We start from the raw sequence: 16,848 nt of genomic DNA, 5'->3' as shown, positions 1-16,848 counted from the left end.
GTCAGGAGAGGAGACAGTAGCAGGTGCCTTGCCTGCAAATCACATGGGCTAAGCCTGGGAGGGGTGTCAGCTGTCTGTCTCGGCCTCCCGGAATGTCTGTCTGCCTGGGCACCAAACGCAAGTGTCTGGAGCATTTGGGCAGGGATGGGGCAGGGGGCCAGGGCCTTCTCATGAGCTGTGTACCTTTGAGAAGATTCGTGTGGGTGTGTGTCTAGGCAAATGGTATTTGCTGGGTCTCCTTGGGGATGTAAAAGAGAGGGGTGAACAATTCAGTTTGCTTTCAGAGGAGCTGAAGAGGTCTAGCCAGACCTTTAGGACAGCCTGAGTCCTGAGCTCGGATATCTTCTTTATTTCTGTGCTGAGCTGGGCACTGATCCCAGGGTTGTCCAGAGCCGAGACAAGCGGCCTCTGCAGTCACCCACCATCAGGACAGTTCTGTGTCCCGCTGCTGCTGGAACAGAGGGCACCCCTGTCACTTCAGCCTGGCGGGATGCAGGCAGGGTCAAGGGACTTTGAAGGGGCAAGCTGGGCTTGACTTCATAACACGTTTGGGGAGTGACAGGGGCCCGCTGCCACTCACTACGTGTTCATTGCTTCCCTCTTATCCGCAGCCGAGGATTTGCTGGGGTTTCTCCCCATAAGGGGAAAAAGGAAAGACAGGGGAGTGGAGGAGGGGCTGCAAGGCAGCCTCTGGTGTTGGAGGCACTCTCACCCAGAAACAAGGTCACAAGCACACCCTCTTTAATCAGATGTGTGCAGCAGAAATTTACTGAGCGCCTGCCTTGGGACAGACACTGAGCTAGGTCCTAGCGGTCCCTGAGTCCCTCCCCCGTGGCTCATACATTCTCAAATGAGATGCACATAATTAAAGGAACAGTTGCAATGTAATAATTCACAAGCAGACTCCCAACCTTAGCCTCTGCTCCTCCTTTTGTCTCTGGCAGCCTCCCAATAGACACACACACACACACACACACACACACACACACACACACGACTGCCCTCCTTCCCTCGTTCACGCTCTGTTCTCTAGATCTGGAGTTACAGGACCAGACTGAAAGGACTGTCTCTGCCTCCTTCCAGCTGTGTGATGCTGGGTAACTCATTCAGCCTCTCTGGGCCCCGCCTTTATCGATGGTAAAGTGGGAGGGGGCTGATTCCTACTTCACAGTCTGATTGTAAGAATGAAACAGAATCACGTCTGTAGAAAAGCTTTGGCAAATAAGACAAGGCCCATGTGAAGAAGCACCATTTTACCGGTTTCCTGCTGTTCAGTCGCTAAGTCGTATCTGAGTCTCTGAGACCCCAAGGCCCCCTGGCACGCCAGGCCTCCCTGTCCTTCACCGTCTCCCGGAGTCTGCTCCACCTTGTGTCTGTTGAGTGGGTGATGCCATCCAACCATCTCATTCCCTGCCGCCCCTTCTCCTGCCCTTAACCTTTCCCAGCATTAGGATCTTTTCCTATTTCACCCATAGGATTCTTCTGTTTAGGTTAGGATTTTTAGTCCCGTCCCGACCCCTACTCCACTCACCCCTGGCGATGGTGATTATAAGTTGTTTTTATTTCTCTCTCTCTCTTTGCCACACTGCATGGCTTGTGACTTCTCAGCTCCCCACAACCAGGGATTGAACCCAGGCCAAGGCAGTGAAAGCACGGAATCCTGACCACTAGGCCACTAGGGAACTCCCACACCTCCACTCCCAGTATGTGTGATGGAGGAAGGCTCTGGCCCACCTTCCCTCTCCCAGTCGAGGATGAGATAAGCCAGAGGCTGGCCAGTACAGTGCCAGCGGCCACCAGGCCACAGAGGGGGTGTTGGGGGCAGCTCTAGCCCCCCAGGCCCCAGGCCCTATTGCTCCCAAGGAAGGGAGATCCAGCCTAGGAAACACCCCCTCCTTCTCTGCACTGACTTTGCCTTTATCCCGTGGGCTTAGATGCAAGCTCAAGAAGATCCCTGAACCGCTGAGCAAGCCATCCAGCGCCCCCATGTCTCGATTCCGGCATCCTGTCCCCCACCTGTAAAATAAAAATGGGAGTGTTCTCTGAGTTTTGGGTTTCCCAGATGTGCCCCAGGAGCTGCTGTGGGGAGTGATGGGGAGATGGAATGGGGAGGGCACCCCAACCTGCTGTAACTGGAACGTCTTCTCTGTTTTCCCTTTGGGGTTTATGGGGTTCCAGTTGAATAATGGGAGCCTACGTCGCCACATCACGTCCAACTCTTTGCTGCCCCGTGGACTGTAGCACATCAGGCTTCCCTGTCTCTTGCCATCTCCCAGAGTTTGCCCAAGTTCATGGAACCCTACAGATTTTTCTTCTGAGGTCTTTTTTGGGGGGAGGGGGTGGAGGTTGGCCATACCATGCAGCATGTGGGATCTTAGTTCCTCAACCAGGGATGGAACCTGTGTCCGCTGCATTGGAACCATGGAGTCCTAACCACCTGGGCCTGAGAAGCAATGCTGGGATGTGAATGTGGCAATAGAGGGCTTTCCAGAAACAACACGCAGTCAGGGACAACTCAGGCAGCATGTCCCACGGGGCCCAGCCTCTTCCCGGGACCTCTGGGGCCTTACCTCCTGCTCTCCTGACCCCACTCGGGAGGGGCTGGGCCGTGACTGGCGTGACTGGGCCACAGCTCACAGCTCCAGCCACCCGTGCCATCCTGACTCCTGCTCCTCCCCTTCTTACACAGACATGCTCCCAGGTCCCCAGACCTCACCGTGTGCACCCACGTCCAGGCCCGGGCCCTGCCATCCTCACCACCTCGAATGTCCTTTCCTTTGCCCGCACGTGTTCAGCCCTACCCTCTCACAGGCTCAATCCTACCTCCTCGGAACTTTCCCTAATGCACACCCCTCCTCTGCTCCTGCCAGAGCCACGGCCACCTCTCCTCTCGGCCGCACAGAACGGGGCCTGCGCTGCGCTCGTGGCCCTCATCAGGTGACGCCTCGGATTCCTGTTTGTACGGAAGCGTCTCACCTCTCATACTGCTTCCTAGATTCGTATTCGTTTCCCCGCCCCTTCAGTACTCCTTGGCAGGAAAGTTATGACCAACCCAGACAGCATATTGAAAAGCAGACATTGCTTTGCCAACAAAGGTCCATCTGGTCAAGGCTATGGTTTTTCCAGTGGTCATGTATGGATGTGAGAGTTGGACTGTAAAGAAAGTTGAGTGCTGAAGAATTGATGCTTTAGAACTGTGGTGTTGGAGAAGACTCTTGAGAGTCCCTTGGACTGCAAGGAGATCCAACCAGTCCATTCTGAAGGAAATCAGTCCTGGGTGTTCATTGGAAGGACTGATGCTGAAGCTGAAATTCCAATCCTTTGGCCACCTGATTCGAAGAGCTGACTCATTGGAAAAGACCCTGATGCTGGGAGGGATTGAAGGCAGGAGGAGAAGGGGACAACAGAGGATGAGATGGTTGGATGGCATCACCAAGTCAATGGACATGAGTTTGGGTAAGCTCTGGGGGTTGGTGACGGACAGGGAGGCCTGCTGTGCTACAGTCCGTGGGGTCACAAAGAGTCGGACACGACTGAGCGACTGAACTGAACCTTGTACCACCTTCAGTACCTTGACCACCGCCGAGCAGAGAGTGAGGCTCAATATTAACTTGTTGAATGAATGCGAGAATGAATGAGCCAGATGGAAGAGCCATCACGGAATAGAAGACCGAGTGGGTGGAGGAGCGCTCCTTCTGCCAGGCTTCTGCCTGGGGAGGCTGAAGGGGAGCTATCCTCAGATGCCCTGCTCAGAGGGATGGCTATTCTTGGGGAGGAAAACCGTGGCCCAAGAGATGAGGCCCGTGGAAGAGACTGCAGCCCTTGTCCCTGGGGTCCGCTCTGAGCTCCAAAGCCCCAGGTTGGGGCCTTCTCGCTCTTGGATCTAGTCCAGCCCCGGCAGAGGGCTGCCACTCACAATACAGAGCAGCTCCTGGCAGACACCAGCCACCCTCCGGGTTCGCAGTCTGGGCAGCCGGAAGATGATCCAGACAGATGCCGTCTCTGATTTAACACAGGCGGTCAGACCGGGCTTGGGCACAGGATGGACCTGACTGCCAGTCCCAGAGCTGCCACTTGATGATGGCTTTATAACTTGGAGCAGGTTTCTGAAAGCTTTCGGCGCCTTGATTTTCCATCTGTAAAAACAGGGGTGGGTGAGTTCGAGATTTTAGACAGTTGTTGGGAGAATGAAAGCTTTGCACGTTTGAATAATTTAGCACAGAGCCCAATGCACACAATGGGTTGTAACTGCCGCTCTTGCGCTGACGATTGTCATTTTTACCTGGCGCCCTCCTCACTGACAGCCCTGGGATGAGGAGATCAGGTCCCTGAAGCCCTGAATGTGCCGCTTGTCCGTGCCCTGGGGTGGCATCATTTCTATATCAAGGCAGAAGATCCAGCTTCAGCCTGTCTTAGCTTCCATCTGCAGTTGTTCAGCCGCACGAGCGTGACTGCCTTAACACTGGACTAGGTCTGCTATCTTATGCTTCTGCATCTCCTTCTCGCCTGAGCACCCGGCCCAATGCCAGGCGCACAGAGAGCACGTCAGAGGTCAAAGAATGAATGAATGAATGATTAGCTGCTGCCAACAGCGGTGCTGGCACATAGCCTTCCCAGTTAAGCTCTTCAGAAAGCTGGGATGCCAGGCCTTTGTGGTGATGGGTCAACTTCCCTCCAGCTCCTATCTGCCCTTAGCTATGGGCTGTGGGGCAGAGGAGGGCTTCGCAGGTGGCAGCTAGTGGTAAAGAGCCCACCTCCCAATGCAGGAGGCATAAGAGACACGGGTTTGAGCCCTGGGTCAGAAAGATCCCCTGGAGGAAGGCACAGCAACCCACTCCAGTATTCTTGTCTGCAGAATCCCATGGACAGAGGAGCCTGGCAGGCTATACAGTCCATGGGGTCACAGAGTCCGACACGACTGAAGTGACTTAGGACGCCTGCAAGCGTGGAGCAGAGGAAGGTGCTGCTGGCTTAGCGACCAGTGAAAGTGAAAGTGAAGTCGTGTCCGACTCTTTGCGACCCCGTGGTCTGTAGCCTGCCAGGCTCCTCTGTCCATGGGGTTTTCCAGGCAAGAGTACTGGAGTGGGGTGCTATTTCGGGTAGCTAACAAGGACTGAGGGGTTGACACATGAATCTGAGGAGTCTCTGAATCAAAACCGTTCTCTCTGTCCCTTTGTTCTACTGCCTGCCTGTCCGCAGAGAATCTATGGGCTTGGCAGCTGATCCGGGATAAAAAAGCCTCCTCGCCACTCAATTTAAGAGCGCAAAGGAGGTTGGGTATGCGAGGGACGAAGGGGGCAGGTGGATCCAGCCATCACAAAGGAGACCTCAGCTGGGAAGATCGGGCCGGTCCGGCTTCATGCCGGGGACAAAGGCTGAAGGACTTGGACTGAGCTAGAAAGCACAGGTGGGTCTTGTTTTTGCCTGCCCAGGATTCACTCACCCCTCTTTTAAGGTACAGACTGCCTCCCCTCTCTCCCTGGCACTGAGACGTGCCAGGTAATGTGACTAAGCTGTGGCAAGTACAATAGATGAACACCTCTCCCGGGGCCTGGATCAAACAAAATGTAACCTTTGCTTTATTCTCCCGCCAACCTATTGGATATCATCAACCCAGGCTGTCCTTGGAAACTAAGTGTTGAAGATGAGAGAGCCTCCACCAGCCTGGATCCCTGGATGAGCATAAAAAGTAGAGCCCCAGCCCTGACACCAATGGGAGCAAGAAATGAAGTTGTATTGTGTTGGCTGCTGACATGTTGGGGTGTTTATTGCAGCAAGTGGCTTACCTGGGCTAACGCACTCTTGAGACCCACTCCCGGGATGCTCCTGGTAAAACCATCATTCTCTGCTTTTGGTCCCTGGGATTCAGGTGGAGTTTGACTTCACACATATGGGCTTCAGAGAAGGGCGTGTGATCAGGCCTGACCCATCAGAATGTCCCATACCCTTAGCCCCAGAGATCGGTTCTGGGAAGAGCATATGACTGGTCAGAGCCGCTAGAACTTCATCCTGGGACTTCCGTTGGAAACTCATGGGAAGAGAAATGCTTACTTTCTGCTGGAGTTGCTGAGAGGTAGGGAGAAATGTCTGGTGGTGCTGGCAGCTATCTTGCCACCATGAGGAGAGAGAGAGAGGCAGAGAGGCCAGCAGGGAAAAGCAGAGTGGGCCACAAGCCCCATGGCATTTGTTTGAGGCCCTGGATCTCACCAGGCCTGCCCAGGTCTGCCTCTGGAGTTTCAGTGCCTTGAGCCAATTGTTGTCGATGTTATTCAGTCACCAAGTCATGTCCGAGTCTTTGCGACCCCGTGGGCTACAGCACTCCCGGTTCCCCTGTCTTTCACTGTCTCGGGGAGTGTGCTCAGATTCATGTCCATTGAGTCAGTGATGCTATCAAGCCACCTCATCCCTCCGTCGCCCCCTTCTCCGTTAGCCTTCAGTCTTCCCCAGCATCAGGGTCTTTCCCAACGAGCCTGGAGCCAATGAGGTCTACTTTTTGCCTAAGCCAGTGGGAGCTGGGCCTTCGCCTGTTGCATCTAAGATGGCTCTGGCCCTGACAGCTGTTCTCTGTTCTCATCAGCTCAGCAGCTCTGGAAACGGGGGACTGTGGAAGAGCTGCAGGGTCTGTCGTGATGCCCAACTGTGCGACATCCAGCCGGCTCACCGGATCCAAACGTTCCTGGCTCTTTCCTTCTCAGGTCACTGGGTCGTCCACCCGGACTGCCCTGTGCGCACCTTCCCAGGCCCCTCTCCCCGGAGCAGCCTCCTTCCCTGCTCGCAGCGCCTACCCCTCCACGCCACCGATCAGCATGTGTCTGACCCTGACCCCACGTGCCACTGCACTCAGTCTCACTAGTCTCGGCCTTCTTTCAGACACTAGAGCTCGAGGCTGATCGCTCCAGCCCAGAACGGTCACCCCAGATCTCGAATAAACCCTGGGCCGCTCTCTTGAGACTGAGGAGTCAGCTCATCAGATGTAAGCGTGGCTGATTAAGCCAGTCTCCCAGGGGACCTTCCATGGTAGAGGTTCCTTTCCTATTTTTTTGGCCACACTGTGCGGTTTGTGAGATTGTGAGATCTTCGTCGCCCTATGAGGAATCAAACCTGCATTCCCTGCAGTGAAAGCTTGGAGCCTTAACCACTGGACCTCCGGGGAGGGGACATCTCTGACAATAGCGCAAGGTCTCAACAGGTTGATCTTTGCAGTCAAAGGCCTGGAAACACCTATTACTCATTGTGGGACACAGACAAGTCACTTGACTGCTCTGCACCCCCATTTCCTGTGTAGCACAGAGGCAATACTCCCAGCCGATCCTGCCGCAGAGGACTATTGCAAGGGGCTGTTCGAGTGGGATACGGCGTGAGACGGCTTTGAAAAGCGTCAAGTGCTCCACAAGCGGCAGGGTGCTTCCTTCCTGACGCCAGGACGAGCAAGTTGGAGGGAGGCCACTCCGCAACATCCAGGCTGAAGGGCTCCTATGTGGGGAGAGAAGCCCACAGCCAAGAAGGTGGACACAGACCGCAGCAAAGGAGATTTAAAGTAGACATCTGCAGGGGTTCCCTGAAGGAGAGAGTGACATGACACGGAAGTGGCTTCTGGAGCCCAGACAATAAGCTACACACACATCTCCCCGCAGGGCAGCCTTGCGGGAAGGCTGGTTTCAATCAGTCTGCAACCAGAGGGGTGGCCGGGGAGGCCCCAGAAGACCCTTACAGCCCAAGCTGCCTCTGAAGCCCTAAAGCAGGGGCAGGAAGGAGCAGGAAAGAGCGGGCTGGAGGCATCCGATTCTCGTGGCGTCGTCACACCTGTGGTCTCAGATCCCACAGGCCCTGGGCAGCTCCCGCGCATCTCCGGGCACCAAAACCAGCTTCAGATTATGAGTGATCAGCAGCCTTTGAAATAGAGGCCCAGATGCCAGGAGAGGAGAGGGACATTCCAAGGTCCAAGTGGATACCGCCCAGGCCTGTCCCTCCCTACCTGCCTCAGTCTCCAAAGGACATAAGCTCAGAGATTGACATCACAGCACCCCTCTGCCAGAATCTCAGTGATACACAGGCTCAGATGGTGGGCTGGGTCCTGAGAGGTGTGCTGCGGTCTTTAAGGAAAATGTGCACACACACACACTAGATAACTGATGTTACAGACTGCAGCTTTTTCTCTCCCACCTCTCTCCTCACTTGTGAGCACAAACAAACCCACATATGACCATACAGAGATCTTTGTTGTTTGGTTTTCACAAAAACAGAGCCTTTCTCTAACACATCCTGCAGCTAGCTTTATCAGTTACATCACGAGCCTCCCTCCAGATCAGTGGCGGGCTTAACTCATTCGTCTTTTAAAAGCTGCACGATGTATCTGAGCACCCCCTGCTAACGTCTGTGCAAGTTGTCTCCTGTTTTCAGAAACATCTAATATATGTCTGCTGTGTGCAGATCCTGGATGAAGGAGCAGATGTGTGCTGAGAAGATCCATACGTGGGCTGAAAACAGGATCAAGAAGAGTTAACATGAATTCCCGGAGCTGGGCTCCCTCAGCCAGAAAGGCCTTTAGAGCTTGTGGTCCAATCTCCTGGTTTAAAGATGAGAAAGGGGATTTGTCCAAAGTCACACCGCTCACTACTGAAAAATCTGAGGCCACAATTTAGGTCTTCTGACTCCCAGACTAATAATATCCTGACTTCTGTACAAAAGCCATTAAAATAAAAATTTGAAATAGGGCCAAGAAAGGTTTGTTTTAGCTTGTTGGTGGACACTCTAAGTTGTGTCCTACTCTTTGTGACCCCTATGAACTGTAGCCCACCAGGCCATCTCTCCATGGGATTTCCCAGGCAAGAATACTGAAGTGGGTTCCATTTCCTTCTCCAGGGGATCTTCCCATCCCAAGGATCAAACTCGCATCTCCTGAATTGGCAGGCGGATTCTTTACCACGGAACCACAAAGTTACAGATGCCTAAAATTTAGGGGTTGAATAAGGAGATAAGACGTACTCAAATCCCTTAGAGATAATGACAAAGTGACAGGGCCTCTTTTTATACTCTGCCTCTTGCCCTTCTCTCCAGGCAAATTTGCCCAAACACAAGCTCATTTCTGCCTCAGGGCCTTTGCACTTGCCACTGCCCAGGGAGGGACCACATTTCCCTCAGATTTTTGCTTGACTGCTGCCTTCTCACACACAGATCTCAGCTCCACAGTCCCCTCTTCAGAGAGGCCCTCCTTGTTTCCATCCTCCCCACAACTAACCAAGCTGTTCAGCCATTGTGTATCCCATTATCCTGCTTGCTGTCATCATCTGTAAAGACCTTGGGCGTGTGAGTATTTGTCTGCTCATTAACAGTCTCTTATATTAGAAGAGAAGCCCCATGAGGCAGAGAACTTGCCTGCAGAGGACAATGCCTGGCACGTGACTGGTGATAGTAACAATTTGAATTGACAGAGCCCAAGTCTCCTGGCTGCTTGTCCAGGATGCTCCCACTGTACCCAGAGGTGTCTGGGCTACATTGGGGCTGCAGAGGCTACTGGCCTTGGCTTCTGGAGAGAGTGCTGGCTGCCAGCTTCTGTGAGGAAGGGCACAGAGATCCTACAAGGATTCAGTTCAGTCCCTCAGTCGTTTCGAGCTCTTTGCAACCCCAGGGACTGTAGCACTTCAGGCCTCCCATCACCAACTCCTGGAGCTTGCTCAAACTTATCTCCATTGAGTCAGTGATGCCATCCAACCACCCCATCCTCTATCGTCCCCTTCTCCCGCCTTCAATCCCTTCCAGCATCAGGGTCTTTTTCAATAAGTCCGCTTTTCGAATCAGGTGGCCAAAGGATTGGAGTTTCAGCTTCAACATCAGTCCTTCCAATGAACCCCAAAGACTGATCTCCTTTAGAATGGACTGGTTGGATCTCCTTACAGTCCAAGGGACTCTCAAGAGTCTTCTCCAACATCACAGTTCAAAAGCATCAATTCTTCAAAGCTCATCTTTCTTTACAGTCCAACTCTCACATCCATACATGACTACTGGAAAAACCATAGATGGACTTTTGTTGGCAAAGTAACATCTCTGCTTTTTAATATGCTGTCTAGGTTGGTCATAACTTTTCTTCCAAGGAGTAAGTGTCTTTCAACCTCATGGCTGCAGTCACCATCTGCAGTGATTTTGGAGCCCCCAAAATAAAGCCTGTCACTGTTTCCACTGTTTCCCCAACTATTTGCCAGGAAGTGATGGGACCGGATGCCATGATCTTCGTTTTCTGAATGTTGAGCTTTAAGCCAACTTTTTCACTCTCCTCTTTCACTTTCATCAAGAAGCTCTTTAGTTCTTCTTTGCTTTCTGCCATAAAGGTAGTGTCATCTGCATATCTGAGGTTATTGATATTTTTCCCAGCAATCTTGATTCCAGCTTGTGCTTCTTCCAGCCCAGCATTTCTCGTGATGTACTCTACATACAAGCTAAATAAGCAGGGTGACAATAGACAGCCTTGACATACTCCTTTTCCTATTTGGAACCAGTCTGTTGTTCCACGTCCAGTTCTAACAGTTGTTTCCTGACCTGCATACAAATTTCCCAAGAGGAAGGTCAAGTGGTCTGGTATTCCCATCTCTTTTAGAATTTTCCACAGTTTGTGGTGATCCACACAGTCAAAGGCTTTGGCATAGTCAATAAAGCAGAAATAGATGTTTTTCTGGAAATCTCTTGCTTTTTCGATGACCCAGTGGATGTTGGCAATTTGATCTCTGGTTCCTTTGCCTTTTCTAAAACCAGCTTGAACATCTGAAAGTTCATGGTTCACATATTGTTGAAGCCTGGCTTGGAGAATTTTGAGCATGACTTTACTAGCGTGTGAGGTGAGTGCAATTGTGCGGTAGTTTGAGCATTCTTTGGCATTGCCTCTCTTCAATCCTGCAAGGATTAAAAGGTGACAGATCTGGATGACTTCTCCACCTCCAAAGCCAGGACCAGAGCCCCTCTCTGCTTCCTCTACCCTCCTCTCTGCTTGGTCGCTGACCCCACCACGTGCTTCCAGCTGGAGCTCAGAGTGGCCTCTTCCCAAGCCACCTCTTCTTGTCTCTTTGTGCCCCAGCTTCCCATTCTCCTGCTCATGGGCATTCCTGGTGTTGTGCCCAGGGAAGGTGGGAGGTCAGAAGGGGGACCCGGACACCTTGGCCTCTGGGAGTCCTCAGTCCCCAGAACACTGGGCAACCTTGGCCAGGTCTCTTCACCTCTCTGGGCTTTGTGTCCTTCTCTCAAAAATGAGACACAGGAAGGCTCCCAAAGCTGGACATCTCTATCGCCCAGGCGCTCTGAAGTTACCACCAGAGGGACATGTTTGTCCCTCATAATTGGAGAAGAAGAACCGGGCTCCCTTTTGTGGTTTACATTTTTAAAAATCAGGCTCTAGCGAATTCCCTGGCTGTCCAATGGTGAAGACACCGCAGTTTCACTGCAGAGGGTGCAGGCTCAATCCCTGGTCTGGGACCTAACATCCCACAAGCCGTGCAGCACAGTCAAAGAAATTTAGAATTTAAAGTAAAATACATTTTTTTAATTAAGAAAAAATCAAACCTTCCCTGGTGGCTCAGTGGTAAAGAATCCACCTGCCAAATACAGGAGACAGGGGTCCAATCCGCCTTGGTCTGGGAAGATCCCATGTGCCGAGGGGAATCTCAGCTAAGCCCTGAGCCCACATGCCTGGAGCCTGTGCTCCACAGCAAGAGCATCCCCCACAATGAGAAGCCCATGCATGGCAACTCGAGAGCGAACCCACTCACAGCGACCAGAGAAAAGCCTGTGCAGCAATCAAGACCCAGGGAGCCAAAGATAAATAAATAGGGAAAACTGATTTTCTAAAAATCAGGTTCTGGCTGGGGAAACCGACTGGTACAGACCGCCCTGTGCATGAGGACTGCATGACAAGTGACTCAGCAGCCACAGCCTCTTCTTCAGAGGAGTGAGCCTCTTGGCCTGAACGGACTCAGGGGTCTGGCATCCTGGGCGTGGACCGTGTCGGGGAACAGGGCCGCTGGCCTGCACAGGTCACCTGCCGTGACCCTGGCAAAGTTCACGCACAGCGCCCTTTCCCAGCCAGGCCTGGCCATTCCCCACCCCCAGCACAGGCTTCCCAGTAGGCAGAGGAGAAACTGACCGTCGGTCTAGGGCTGACTGTGCTCTCACCATCAGGCTGCAAGCCAAGGACCCACACCATTCCATGTTCTTCTGATAAATGTCAAGTGCCTTCTGCAGGCCAGGCCCTGTCCAGGATCCTGAGGAGACAGTGATGAACAGAACACCAAAGCTCTGTGCCAGTGAGGAGAGGCCAACAAGAAATAAGAAACATCCGGAATGAATAAACCTCTGTTAGAAGGAGGCATTTGTATGGACAAAAAAAAAAAAAAAGCAGAGTGGTATAAGGAAAGTGGGTGCCGTGAAATGGAAAATGCCAAGGTTATAAACTCTCTGGGCTGGAAATGGTCCTGGCAGACTGGCCAGATGCTCCCCAAAGCCGTCACCTCTCCCTGCAGGGAAGGGGCTACACCTTTCCCAGCTCCCCTTGCTGCTGGGTGCAGCCATGTGACTCTGTTCTAGCCAGTGGTGTGAGAGCCTCTTTACCATTCCTGCCCTGAGCAAGCCCTGTTTCTGCTTCCCCATCTGCCAGCTGAACACAGAGGCCACTGAGCACCGAGGAGGGCAGAGCCACAAACCTGGGCATCCCGGAAGAGAGGCAAGCTCCTGCCTCACCTGCTTAGCCTTTCCATGAGGGGCTTCTCCACAGGGCTTAAAGACCAAGGAGGCGGTTTGCAAAAGCTTCCAGGCAGAGAAGCGAATACAGTGGCTTTTCGGTCTTATTTTTTTAAGCTTTCTTAAAGCCGTGGCTCTATTCTTTCCTCATATTCTCCTACCTATCCTTCTTTGAATTCCCCATTCATCCATCCATCCACTTATTTGCTCAACAAAGATTTATTGGGAAGCTACTATATTCCAGGGCTTCCTGGGTGGCACCAGTGGTCAAGAACCCACCTGCCGATGTAGGAAACATATGAGATGCCAGTTCGATCCCCAGGCCAGGAAGATCCCCTGGAAGAGACCATGGCAACTCACTCCAGTATTCTTGATTAGAGAATCCCCATGGACAGAAGAGCCTGGTGGGCTACAGTACATGGGGTCACAAAGAGTCAGACATGACTGAAGCAACTTAGCATGCACTATATTCCAGGAATATTGAGTGCAGCACTTTCACAGCATCATCTTTTAGGATTTGAAATAGCTCGACTGAAATTCTATCACCTTCACTAGCTTTGTGTGTAGTGATGCTTCCTAAGGTATTGCCAGCAAATCTGGAAAACTCAGCAGTGGCCACAGGACTGGAAAAAGTCAGTTTTTCATTCCAATCCCAAAGAAAGGCAGTGCCAAAGAATGCTCAGACTACTGAGCAACTGCACTCATCTCACACAGTAGCAAAGTAATACTCAAAATTCTCCAAGCCAGGCTTCAACAATACATGAACCACGAACTTCCAGATGTTCAAGCTGGTTTTAGAAAAGACGGAGGAACCAGAGATCAATTGCCAACATCCACTGGATTATCAAAAAAGCAAGAGATTTCCAGAAAAACATCTATTTCTGCCTTATTGACTATGCCAAAGCCTTTGACTGTGTGGATCACCACAAACTGTGGAAAATTCTGAAAGAGATGGGAATACCAGACCACTTGACCTGCCTTTTAAGAAATCTGTATGCAGGTAAGGAAACAACTGTTAGAACTGGACATGGAACAACAGACTGGTTCCAAATAGGAAAAATATGTCAAGGCTGTCTATTGTCACCCTGCTTATTTAACTTGTATGCAGAGTACATCGTGAGAAATGCTGGGCTGGAAGAAGCACAAGCTGGAATCAAGATTGCTGGGAGAAGTACCAATAACCTCAGATATGCAGATGACACCACCCTTATGGCAGAAAGTGAAGAGGAACTGAAAATCCTCTTGATGAAAGTGAAAGAGGAGAGTGAAAAAGTTGGTTTAAAGCTCAACAGTCAGAAAACGAAGATCATGGCATCTGGTCCCATCACTTCATGGCAAATAGATGGGGAAACAGTGGAAATAATGACAGACTTTATTTTCTTGGGCTCCAAAATCACTGCAGATGGTAACTGTAGTCATAAAATTAAAAGACGGTTGCTCCTTGGAAGAAAAGCAATGACCAACCTAGACAGCATATTAAAAAACAGAGACATTAATTTGCCATCTAGTCAAGGCTATGGTTTTTCCAGTAGTCATGTATGGATGTGAGAGTTGACCTATAAAGAAAGCTGATTTGCCAAAGAATTGATGCTTTTGAACTGTGATGTTGGAGAAGACTCTTGAGAGTCCCTTGGACTGCGAAGAGATCCAACCAGTCCATTCTAAAGGAGATCAGTCCTGGGTGTTCATTGGAAGGACTGATGTTGGAGCTGAAACTCCAATCCTTTGGCCACCTGATTCGAAAAGCTGACTCACTGGAAAAGACCCTGATGCTGGGAGGGATTGAAGGCAGGAGGAGAAGGGGACAGCAGAGGATAAGATGGTTGGATGGCATCACCGACTCAATGGACGTGAGCCTGGGTAAACTCCAGGAGTTGGTTATGGACAGGGAGGCCTGGCACGCTGTAGTCCATGGCGGTCACAAAGAGTCAGACACGACTAAGTGACTGAACTGAACTGAATATTCCAAGCACTGTTCTAGGCGCTGGGGTTAGAGCAGTGAAGAGCACAGACAAAGATCCCCCCCCCGCCCCGGCCTCTCTCACTTTCTGAGATGGCCCAACTCTATCTGAGAAGTGTGTTTCTTTCTAAATACATCTGCTTCTTACCTATCAAACAACAACAACAGAACCCCACCCCTCAAGGGGCTGACATTCTAGCAAGGCAAGAACAGAAAATAAACAAAACAGTAAGAAAAGGGAGTTCTGTTACTAGACCCATTTTAAGCTGAGCAGCCTGAGGAACAGGGGTTAAATAACTTAAGCTGGTTTGATTCTGACTGACGATAATAAAAGGAGAATATCTGGGAGCCTGGTGAAGATGAACTTAACATCGTTTTCCTTGGTGGGAACTTGGTTCCTCACGGTGGGGACTTAACTGGCTTTTGCAAAAAAAAAAAAAAAAAAATCTCTGAGGCCTGTGAGCCAGAGATATATGTTCCACTCTGCCTCTTTGTAGCTGTGTGATCTGGAGCGTGTTTCTTACCTTTTCTGAACCTCGGTCTCCTCACCTGAAAGCCATGGATAAGAACATGCTAACCTCTCTGATGGATGGTTCAGCAATGGCCTCTGATGAATTCTCTCTCCTTGCGTAAGTCCCCTCTCACCTTGACTCTGGGCTTGGCTGTGTGACTTCCTCTGGCAATGGCAAACGTGACTCAAGCAAAGGCTCGAAAAATGCTGCACTTTGGGGCTTGGTGTCCTGGAACTCTGCCAGCCCCTGAAAGAAGCCCAAGCTGGGCTGCTGGAGACACGTGGCCCGGTCGACCGTTCAGCAGTTAGACATGTGAGCGAGGCCACTGTAATCCTCTTGAACCTGTTTGTTCCCTTGGATGATTGCACGTGAGTGACCCCAGGCAAGACCAGCAAATGGACAGTCCAGCCGAGTCCAGTCCAAATTGCTGGCCTGCAGAATTGTGAGCAAATAAAATGGTTGTTCCCTTAAACCACTCCGTGTTAAGGTGGATTGTTACACGGCAATAGGTAACTACTGATGCAACAGCCTCAAACTGTGTCTCTGAGGATTGAATGAGAAAATGTCTGGGAAGCATGTGAAAGCGTGTTTGGCATGAAACGATAGCTCAGTCAAATATAGTCCTTGTTATTGTCAAATGACGGAGCCACGTTTCTTGGTTCGTGGAACCCTCTCTGTTGGCCTTTCTAGTTACCTAAGCGTAGAGTGTGCTGACACTGGACAATTCTGTGAGGTCACCTTAAACCTGCCTGTGGTGGCGGCAGATGGTGAGGTTAAGGGCTGCCTTGGGTGGACGTCAGCCTGACCACTCTTGAATGGGAAGAGAAAGGGATTTCGGTTGGGTGGCCCCAACTGGCAGTTACCTAAGGTTAAGTAACCAAGACTGACAAATCTATTATGGACTCTGGGGTCCTTTCTGGAGCTCCAGAGTTTGCTCTGACCTGTACTTTGGGCGGGAGGGGGTGGTGATGCCCAGGTGGCTCAGTGGTAGAGAATCCACCGGCCGATGCAGGAGCCACCGGACGTGTGGGTTCGACCCCTGGGTCCAGAAGATCCCCTGGAGGAGGAAAAGGCAGTCCCCTTGAGTATCCTTACTGGGATAATCCCATGGATAGAGGAGCCTGGCAGGCTACAGTCCATGGGGCTGCAAAGAGTCGGACGCAAATGAGTGACTGAGCACAGGTGCAGCTGCTTTGGGGGCTTCCTCCTTCCTTTCACAGGTATATTTTCAAAACCTCTGCTGTGTACCAGGCACTGGGTGCCCAGGAGGCAAGATAGACATTCATCTGTCATTCTAGACAGACGGACAATCAACTCAGAACTGATACTATCAGATAGCGATAGGCCCTCTGAAGGGAAGAAGGGTAACAAGAGAGTGAAGGGGAGATGCAGTCAGGACAAGCTGTCAAAGCAGATGCTGTTTGAAGACCCCCAGGAAGAGACACTGAGGAGAGAGAACAACCTGGGCAAAGGTCTTACGATGAGAGCATGGCTCTTGTGTTGGATGCAACAAGCCTGTGATAGAGATTCACTGGGCAGGAGGCCAGAGAGTGGACTGCCCAAGTCGTGGGGAAGGCTTTGGGTTCCATTCCAAGCAGCGGAAACTCGTGGGTGGTTTGTGTTTTCAAAAGCTCACTCGGACCACTATTTAAAGGA

General features: G+C 51.4%; 1 long non-coding RNA gene across 2 annotated transcripts; it reads right to left on the bottom strand.

The window, feature by feature from the left end:
* Nucleotides 1-1,538: 1,538 nt before the first annotated feature.
* LOC138434424 (uncharacterized) lies at nucleotides 1,539-15,319 on the bottom strand. 2 transcript variants are annotated; one of them, XR_011254779.1, is made up of 3 exons: nucleotides 15,205-15,319; nucleotides 3,917-4,136; nucleotides 1,539-2,016 (listed from the first exon to the last, which is right to left on the bottom strand). It is a non-coding gene; the product is annotated as an uncharacterized lncRNA (long non-coding RNA). The 2 variants fall into 2 exon arrangements; XR_011254780.1 differs by lacking the exon at nucleotides 15,205-15,319 and adding an exon at nucleotides 4,283-4,527.
* Nucleotides 15,320-16,848: the final 1,529 nt, after the last annotated feature.

This window comes from Ovis canadensis, chromosome 2, assembly GCF_042477335.2.
Source record: "Ovis canadensis isolate MfBH-ARS-UI-01 breed Bighorn chromosome 2, ARS-UI_OviCan_v2, whole genome shotgun sequence".
Taxonomy (NCBI): Eukaryota; Metazoa; Chordata; class Mammalia; order Artiodactyla; family Bovidae; genus Ovis; species Ovis canadensis.
The sequence above is the reverse complement of the archived record's forward strand: the minus strand, read 5'-3'. Positions and strand labels throughout refer to the sequence as shown.